Genomic DNA, 10,673 nt, shown 5'->3' with positions numbered 1-10,673 from the left:
ATTTTTGTAGATTTTTCTGAGCACTTTAACTAATATCTTGTAAATATGCCTTACCTAAAATTAATTAACAAATGCCTTGTTAAGTAATTGTTTTGGGGTTTTCAACTGATGATCTGGTGACCTTGTATTATGTTTGTGCTCATGAGTCATATGGTTGGCATAGTTTGTGTTTTGATCATGTCATTAAATAATTAACTATAGGGTTAAATGCTGTCTGGACAGCAAGTGAATAATTTAACTTTGCTTAATGATAATTTGACTTTCTGTGGAACTTGTATAAAACAAAGTTGTTCTAAACTTGTTGAACTAACTGTGGTTTAAATTTGAGGTCATTTGGCCAAGTAGTTTAAAAGTTATAGCTGTTCCAAGTTGGGTTCCAGAAATAGGGGTTCTCTGTTTCTCTGGAACAGAACCTGGAACTTTGTTAAAATGACTAGTTTAATGTTTGAATCTTGCTGTCATGTTTAAAGGTGAGTTGTAGACAATTTCCTAAGCTTTCCAGAATGTCCTTACTCATGTTTGTTGGACCTGTGTATCTATAATTATGATTTATTTACTGAGCATACTTGTTTTATGTTGTTTGCTGCTTTAGTACCATGATAGGTTTTGAGTTATGTTAACTTGTTTATTCTTGTGAGTTAGTATAACTCTTGTTCCGTAAATGAGTGTCCAGTGAGTTGCTGGTGCTATTAAGCATTCATCTGTAGCATGTGCACCTTCTCATTCATCGAGCATGCAATAGGTGCACCGGACGTGGCAGTTTCCTTCGAGCTCCAAGCGAACCCCGAAGGCCAGGAAGGCAGCCAGGAGGTGGAGGTCCAGCAAGCCGGACTCGAGGAGCCCGAAGAAGAAGTTGAGTGCCCGAGTCACGAGCCGGCATCGTTCGTGAAAGGCAAGCCCCGGAGCATTTTAAGCCTCCTCTATTTTCGAAAGTTTACTTAATACGTTATATCTATTGATGCATTACGTATAGGAGTTGTGATGAAACTGTTGCTGCATTCTACTCTATCCTTGTCCAGATAACTTACCCTCCCTGGTTGTAGAGTTAGGTTCGAGTAGCAGCTTAGCTATGCTTTAATCGGTAGAAGTCGGGTGATATCCTGTCATCCGCGCGATATAGGGTTGTGTCGGGTCGCGATGGTCTATATGTGCTATCGCGGATGGAACCTGGTTAATTTGACTTAAGCCGGGCGGAGTTTTGCAAGTGTGTAGTAACTCCGTCTGTGGCAGCTAAGGACCGATCGTTGTACGTCCTCTTGTCATGTTGAACGCATGCCTGACACTTAGTTGGCCGGATAACTCGTTCCGACCGCGAAGCCGAGTAGTATGACTCAGGCCGGAAGACCGGCAAGTATAAAGTGCGCACTACCGGAGGAAGTGCGGTGTGCGGGGGACCATTGGCGTAAGTCCAAAGGCAGGTGAGTTAAAATTCCTGACCTCCCTGGCAGAGTGGTAGCCCTGGGAGTGCGGCGCTGATCGGAGCCGCGATTCCTGAGTTGTACCAAAGGTGACCCGTTGGCTCTCCGGCAGGGGATGCTTGGGTGAGTGCTAGGAATAAACCTCCAGCTGGATAGGAATTCGATTCGAATCGCCGTCTCTCCCGGTTAGTGAGAACTTGACAGAGCAGCGGCAAACGTAGCATTCACTAATGAACTTGGTTCGTGATAATAATGATAGCAAGAAGAACATATGATGAAATTGATATGGTTACTATTGTTTGGAATAATCAAGTGATGTATAGTAGTACAGGTGCTAATCTAGTAGTAGGCTGATGATGAATAAATTTGATGCTCTTAAAATGACTTAGTGGTAAGTTAAGCTTTTGGCAAAAAGGTGAGTCAACCAACTCCACTTAAAATTTAGCCATGCATGATCCTTGGTGTCTTTTATGTTTACTAGACGGGTAAGTCTAGCTGAGTACATCCTCGTACTCAGGGTTTATTCCCACCTGTTGCAGATGATATCTTCTATGATGGTTTCTGCAAGACCTGTCTCCATCCCGCTGGGGATGAGGACTAACCGTTGGGCACGGTTCTCTAGTCTTCTCGTCTATGATGCTTTTGGAAGGATGGCATAGACTCTGGCAGTAACAAACTTGTGAACTGAACTTTGAACAAGTGTGTGTACTTATTTTGCTTCCGCTACTTCGAACAAGTGTTGTAATAACTTAATACTCCGATGTGGTGCCGCTTCGACGGCAATGAATGACTATGTAACATTCGTTGTGTTTATGTTGAACTATTACGATCTTGGTTTGTTGCGAGTTGGTTTGAAGTCCTTCGTGATTTCGATTGACTACCGGGATTATATGGGCTCAAGTTTAGAAACTTGATTGTTTGACGATCGTTTCTGCACTTGAACTCTTATAATTTGGTCGGTTCTGTGACACATAGGGAAGAGACTGATGGTGGCCAATGTACATGACCTTTCGACATTTTTCAAAAATATAATATCAAGGTCTTTGAAATAGTGTGTGCATGCATTGTATCCGTTGTTTGTTTGGCCTGAAAGATTACTTAGAGCAGGCCAGTCATTGATTGTGACAAACAACAATGCTCGCAGATCAAAGTGTTCCTGTTTATACTCCTCCCACACGTGTACACCTGGCTTGCTCCACAAAAGAAAAAGTTCCTCAACTAATGGCCTCAAGTAGACATTGATGTCATTGTCAGGTTGCTTCGGCCCTTGGATGAGCACAAGCATCATAATGAACTTTTTCTTCATGCATAACCACGGAGGAAGGCTGTAGATGCATAGAGTGACTGGCCAAGTGCTATGACTGCTGCTCTGCTCCCCAAAAGGATTAAAACCATCTGTACTTAAAGCGTACCTCAAGTTTCTAGCCTCATCTTCAAACTCTAGGAATTCTCTGTCTATCGCTCTCCACCAGGCTCCATTAGCAGGGTGCCTCAGCATATTGTCTACCTTATGGTCTTCTTTATGCCACCGCAACAACTTTGCATTGTCTTTATTTCTGAACAAACGTTTCAAGTGAGGTATTATGGGTGTGTTTGGTTCGTTTCCTAGACAAGCCTGGCTAGCAAAAATAAGACAGGCTAGCTTTAGCCTGCTCTAACTAAGCCAATTCACAGTTGTTTGGTTGTTTGCATGGTATTAGCCTGGCTATAGACATGTTTGTTTGGTTGGATGTCTTGCTTTGTGTAGAGTCACCTTTTCTTTGGAAAAGTGAGTTCACCGCTTTTTGAGGTATTGTGTCGAACAGTCGGTGGCATGAACTTCCTCCTCGCCGAGCACCCCATCCACGGCCCCTTGCCATGCCTCCCTTGCCTGGCTTTGGCTGCGCTTGGAACATCTGCGTGGAACCGGGAAGAATGAGGCATCCTCGAAAATTCCAAGAGAGAAGAAAAAGGAGGGGAGCATTCGGCGAGGACACAAACTCCCTAGTCGTAGCACCTCCATCCATGGTCATGCGGCTGGGTACCTGCGGAGGCGGTGGGCCGTGGAGGTGCGGTTGCTGCACGCTACCGGGCGAGCTGCACAGGGGCTTGGGGCTTGGGAGCTCACCGGCTTGGGCTCGACGGCGGCCCCGAGGTTGAGGGCGAGGGGGAAGGGGTGGTCCCCGCAAGCACCGGCGCCCGCGTGTCCCCCGGCGGTGTCAAGGCTGAGGGCGAGGGGGAAGGGGTGGTCCCCGCCGGCACTGGCGCCCGCGTGTCCCCTGGCGGCGGCGGAGGCCACGGAGGGGAAGCGCGAAGAAGTGCTTGAGGAAGTCATGGCGGAGACCTGCGAACACCGGCGACCTGCGCTGGCGGACGGAGCCATGGCGCGGCGGAGGGCGGATGAGGAGCCATGGCGCAGGGACGAGGAGATTCGAGAAGAAAGAGCGACCGGAGGAGGAGGAGATTCGCGAATGAGGTGAGCGGACTCACGCTCGAGTCTAGCGCAAGCTTGGCTCTGTGGAGACGGCCGAATCGGGCGTTCCCAGGAAGCCAAGAAAACCGTACAAATTGGGCTGCCATAAGCCTGGCTAGGAGGGTGACCAGGGAACCAAACAGGCGCAACCTGTACTGTGGAAGCCTGGCTAGGGGGTTATGCAGGGAACCAAACACACTCTATAGGAGCATACCACATGACCTTGGTAGGGATTTTCTTCCTGCTGGGACGTTCTTCACTCTCAATGTCGCTAGGATCATCTCGCCTGATCTTATACCGCGATGCTTTGCATACCGAGCATGCATCCAAATTCTCGTATTCCTCCCCATGGTACAAGATGCAGTCATTAGGACATGCGTGTATCTTCTGAATTTCTAATCCCAAAGGGCAGACAACCTGTTTTGCTTCATATGTAGTGGTGGGCAATTCGTTTGCTCTCGAAAGCATCTTTTTTATGATCTTCAATAACTGCCCAAATGTCTTGTTGGAAATACCATTCTTTGCCTTCCATTGCAACAGTTCTAGTGTTGTACCCACCTTTTTTTGCCCATCTTTCAGTGGTCTGATAAAGCAATTTCCTGTGATCCTCTAGCATGCGCTTGAACTTGCCCTTCTCCTTCTCACTTTCACACTCTCTTTTTGCATCGCGAATGACATCACCAAGAGCATCAACATCAGCTGCCACGTCTTCTGCCGCTGCCGCATCTTCTTCATCATTTGCCCCCATTGCATTAGCATCAAACGCACCGTACTGAGCAATAATGAGCAATAATATCAGTGTGGTTCAACTCTTCATCTTCTTCACCATCATCTATTACACCCCCTTTCTCCGTGCTTCGTCCAACAAATATAGTTGGGTACGAAACCTGATTTGAACAAGTTTGTATGAAGAGTCTTTGAACATGAATATTCCTTCAAATTCTTATAGACGGCGCATGGGCAACACATAAAACCATTCTGCTTGTTTGCCTCAGCCACACCTAAAAAATAGTGCATGCCAGCAATGAACTATTTAGGCCTTGTTTAGTTCCCAAAATTTTTCAAGATTTCCCGTCACATCGAATCTTGCGGCACATGCATGAAGTATTAAATATAGACGAAAACAAAAACTAATTACGCAGTTTACCTGTAAATCGCGAGACGAATCTTTTGATCCTAGTTAGTCTATGATTGAATAATATTTGCCACAAACAAACGAAAGTGCTACAGTAGCGAAATCCAAAAATTTTCCCAAACTAAACAAGGCCTTAGAGCGGCGATCGACATTATACATCCAATTGCGTGGCGACATCTGTATTAAATATTACAATTATGTAGTTAGTTCCTCATGTTATTGCACAACACGTATGACATCACATGATTGATTAATTCAAGCAAGCCTAATTACAACAAAGACAACCAAAGCTAGCAATAAAAAAATAGAACTAAAATGCACTTAAGCAACATAATTAGTTCTCGTCCTATCTCTAATTCATTGTATATCCATACTCATTTCTTTAAACAATGCATGATTTTATTTTAATTTTTGTCTATTCTCTAATTCATTGTTGCAAACTATTATAAACACAATATTTTCTAAAGAAAAGTAATTAAAAAGACACTAATAAAAATTTATACTTGTCTTGTTTTAACCATGAAAAATATAATGGATACTATCTAGCAATAAAAAAATATCAAGTCAATTTGATGAACTCTATGCTCAAAATCTTTATACACGCTCAAACTAACAAGTCTAGCTAACAAGTTGATTTGATGAACCCAATTAATTAAATTCCTTTTTTGATCTCAATTATATATAGAAGAAAGATTAGAAAAGACACTATAATTATTTAATTTATAGCAAATCATTAAATATTATATATATGGTTACTAATTTAAGCTATGAATACTAATTTAAGCTATGAATTCAAACTAACAAGTAAATTGTAGCTCAAGGTGGTGGAGAAATCACAAAGACAAAAACAATATTAAAATGATATGGGAGGATGAAGCTAGTTACCTCTAAACACGGAGAGTCGATGACGGAGTCGAAGAAGATCACAAATGGGCCCGGAGACGAAGAACAAGCAATGGCAAGCAAGAAGAGAGGGAATAAAGCTCACTGAAATTTGAATAGGCTCGGTCTCAGAGAGAAAGAAGGGAGAAAGATATAACTCATGCACCTTTAGTCCCAGCTAGAAGTAAAAACATGGACTAAAAAGAGACCATTTAGCCCTGGGGCAAGCCACCAACTGGGTTTAAAGCTTTAGTCCCGGCCGGTGGTACCAACCAGGACTAAAGTCCCCCATTTAGTCCCGGCCCGTAACATGAGCCGGGACTAAAGGGCCCCTGCCCCGACAGCTCTGCGCAGTAGCCGTTGGGCAGGAGCCTTTAGTCGCCGGCTGTGTTACGGACCGGGACTAAATGTGCTTTTAATCTCGGAGACCAAAACTGCTAAGACTATTGGCGATTTTGGCAATCGTCCAAAGACCTCTTCTGTAGTAATTGTAGTAATGCATCCGCTTGTCCTCCAATCCAGTCCACTCCCTCTCCCCGCTCTCTATCACCCCCATGACATTGCGTTAAAAATGGTGGTAGCAGCAGCAGCGAGTAGTAGTAAATTGATAAGTACAAAATCTTTGACTGAGGGCCCATATAAATATAGGAAGGCAAAGTATTAGAATACCCATGTTATGCTACTTACACAGATGTGCCGATAGCCACTCACACTAGGGGCCATTTGGAAAAGCCCTAACAAAGCATGTTTTGACAAAAAAAAATATTAAAAGACCTTTGGAGATTATATGCCATGCAAGTTCTCTTATGATATTTTGGGCAAGGCTTTATGCTGAAATGGACCGCGAGCAACTAATTGAAGGCGCCAACTTGATGTTCCAAGTTGCTAAAGGTGTTCTAGCCAAACAAATTGCGATGTTACAGGATGTTCAAGATGATGAAGACCTGGAAGACGTTGCTTAAAGATCTACAGTGCCTCTGGAGTCCTAGTCTCAAAAAGATCTTTCTGTTTTGTCTAAAGTTTCCTCTTGCGTCTCCAAACTTGCCTTCTTCTTTTACCTCTTGTTCTGGTTCTGAATTGTTGCTGGCCTGGTAAAACTGTTCGAGAGCTGTGTTCTCTCTGGTGGTGGGTGGTGCGCTTGCATGCGCTGAAACTTTTGGAAAGTCAGCCATTTGTTTGGTTGCAGTTTTTTTAGATCTTCAGTTCGTTTCTTAGCTCTCTCTTATCTATAATATCGATCCTGTATTTCTGTTATGTCATAATAGAAACGAGATGTCTCGGGTGGAAAAAGAAAAAAAAAGCCACTCTGTCATGTGGGGCAAGCATTATAGCCGCAGGGCCAGAAAGCAGCAGACTGCCAGTAGGGCCATGATCGGCCAGGAGAACCCAAAAGGGTCTGGAGTGTGAAAAGGCCCGTTGTGTGAAAGGGCCAAGTGTGTGTGAACAAGAGAATTAGGTGTGAATGAGGAGATCAGCCGGCCAAGCTACCTCCTATATATACTAGTAGTATGCCCGTGCTAACGCTACGGTGATATTCGGACACATAAATTAAAACAATCAAATACGAGCCGATAAAACTTAAATTTCTTTAAAGATAAAAAAAAATCATGCCTTGCTGCATGATTTTTTTTTCACAAACCATTAACCTCTAAAACTTTATAGCCAACTTTTTCATTCCAATTCTTTCTTTTTTTCAACAATTACATTGTAACTCTACTAATTACAATACAACAAAACATACGACGACAAACAGTAAAACTAACCAGAAGTTTCTCGAAAGACTAAAATGATGGTGGACACCCTATGCCACTATAGCTTAGGCTACGTCACCTCGGCCGAGCCCTAGTGATTTGTGGCGCCACAGCTTCCCTGCCCCTCACGGGAACCACATCTGGTGTTGGCAGCTTCAGCCGGTCATGCCACCTCCCCCACAAACAAACACAAACCCACACACAAATTTAGCAAAGAATTAGATTTAATAAATTTACCCCTTTATATAACAGGACAAATCGAACCAGCCACTTAGTTCTTATTGTTGTAAATGATGAAGCATGTATAGATGCATTATGGGCATACCAATAACACCTAGAGATCCTAAATGTGTGGTTGTTTAACAAATACGAAGTATGTAATTGTATCACAGGTAGAGATATGAGTACGGATTCTGAATAAAATGACTTTAGGTTGCAGAAGAACAGGTTATGACATGTACCTTCCGATGCGTTATAGATTGCAGCAAGGTTGTTGTACACACCAAGAGTATCAAGGTGAGAGGCACCGCACTCCTGCTCATTGAACAGTTGGGTGCCTGATTCCTAAACCCTTAACAAGAGGCCCTTTTTTAACATTGTCCTTTATCCAAATAAATCCAAAAAACATTTAACATTGTGCCTCTTTTGATAATTATTATCAGGAAGAAGAAAAATAAAAATCAGCACTGAGACTACTCCAATTCTGCGTCAAGAGCATACGAGAAGAATACCTGCCAAAATTCTCAACAATTAGCTAAGTAGATATCATAAAGAGTGAATCAATGATTTGACCTTATATACAGGTAAAAACTAATTTAGGTAGAAGCTGTACCTAATCGACAATCAATTTCTTTTCCTAATCTACAGGGCAACAAAATGTGAAGAAAAACAGAAATGCTTTATAGGAGCAAATTTATTTAATTTAGGAACATTCATTGTCCACAAGACCAAGACAAAGAAGTATCGAACTGGAGCATAGATAAAATTCAGTTTTAACTCACCCACGAGGACATCCCTTCTCTAGCAAAGATTTACTATTATTGCAAAGATCAAATATGAGCAAGCAGACATGAATTCCTTCTCTAGCAAGATCTCCACCAGGTAAATTTCTTAACACTACCCAAGGTATTTTATAGTGAACAAATCAATTAGGACATTTGGTACAATGAACCACCAGTTTATACCCAAACCATGATCGGGAAAGTAGCAGAATAAGGGATCTTGAGACAAGCAGTACACATTAAAACTTTACCAGAGGAAATCTTGTTCACTGACAGCTACATAGCGCACTGACAGCTACATAGCGCACTGACACGAACACCACACGAATCAAGTAAGAAGAGGAGATCTGGATAACCGACAAGTAGCCTTGAAGTGTAAGATTTCAAAATTATGGCAGAACTCTGATTGCTTAGTTTCTCAGACTTAAATAAGTTGTACTCATTTAACAAATGCACCTTTCTTCCAAGACTATGATGACCACATGACTTTGAAGATGGCTGAAATTTCTCAGCGGCAGCCCACTTCTGACAGCAAGATCCAGCAGCACATCCTAAGCAGCTGTAAATCCATTGTAAAAATTCATATGTACTCATTGTCTCTTCTTTAATTTCCTAGTGCTGATCCTCACTATACAGATCATCAACAAAAGAATGTTAATTTAAATTATATAATTAAACCAAAATATAAGGATCACTTATTTACTTGTTTTTATGTGTTTAGGATAGACATTTTATTAGCAGTTTTTGTTGACAAAAAATTGTATGTTTTTGCACTCCATTCATTGATCTAATCAATCTCCAAACCAGTTCAAACCCAGAGAAACCCACCCCTTCTCATCCTAGATTGCAAAGTAAAGATTGCCAAGCTTGTAGAAATTCATATGTACTCATTGCCTCTTCTTTAATTTCCTATTGCTGATCCTCACTATACACATCATCAAGAAAAAAATGTTAATTTAACTAATATAATTAAACCAAAATATAAGGATCATTTATTTATTTGTTTTTATGTGTTTAGGGTAGACATTTCATTAGCAGTTTTTGTTGATAAAAAATCGTATGATTTTGCACTCCATTTCACTAATCTAATCAATCTCCAAACCAGTTCAAATTCAGAGAAACCCGCCCCTTCTTATTCTAGATCGCAAAGTAAAGATGGCCAAGCTAAGAAAGAATGGCAAGAAAAACATACGGTAGTGAGAGGGCAATTGGTGTGGGCGGAGTCTAGCCTCTTACCAGTCAATGCGTACCTTGAAGGCTCGAACTTGCAAAAAAATTGCTGGTGGTTGTCGCCGACCCAAGCAAGGAGCTGCAGCACATTGACCTCATGGAGGTCGCCCTTGCATGAACAACATGGTCATCCGCGTGAGGTGGGTAGCTGCTGATGCTCTTCTCCTCTTCTCCTCCTCGTCCGAGGACACGGCCGCCCGGCGCTGCGGGAGGCGTTCGAGCACGGGCTCCTGCACATCGCCAAGCTCATCTTCCCAGAGGGCACGCTGTAGGAGGAGAAGCTCGCTGCCTCGGCCTCTGACGGGCATGTGCGCACCGTGGCCTTGGAGGAAGGTGCTGCAGATCCCATAGGAGGAGGCGGCGCTCACCCTCAGCACGCTCGGAAAGAGATCAAGAGCCCGTTCCCTCGCATCCGCATCGCTAGCCCAACTTGCTCCACCTCCACCTCGTCTTCCCCTCGACCCCTTCCTCGAAGCTCTCTTCCTGTCGAATCCTTGCCTTGCCCGACCCGCCGATCGACATCGCCGCTAGCGACTCGACCCGTGAGGATGACTGGCCCGCGCTTGACGACGACCAGGAGGACCGTGACGGACTCATCGGCTTCCAGATCTAGCTCTCCAAGGTCGGGACGCGTCACGGCGGCAGCTGGGCGCTTCCCTGGAGACGGCAGCGCGCCCTGGTCCTGGCCCCGGCACGCTCGCGGGCCGTGGCGTCCTGGCGGCGGCGGTCGCGCATCCTGGCGGCGCCGCTCGCAGGCCAGGGCATCTTGGCGGCGGCACTCGTGGGCCGGGGCATCCTGGCGGC

The sequence above is a fragment of the Sorghum bicolor genome, chromosome 2 (genome assembly GCF_000003195.3).
Source record: "Sorghum bicolor cultivar BTx623 chromosome 2, Sorghum_bicolor_NCBIv3, whole genome shotgun sequence".
NCBI lineage: Eukaryota > Viridiplantae > Streptophyta > Magnoliopsida > Poales > Poaceae > Sorghum > Sorghum bicolor.
The sequence above is the reverse complement of the archived record's forward strand: the minus strand, read 5'-3'. Positions refer to the sequence as shown.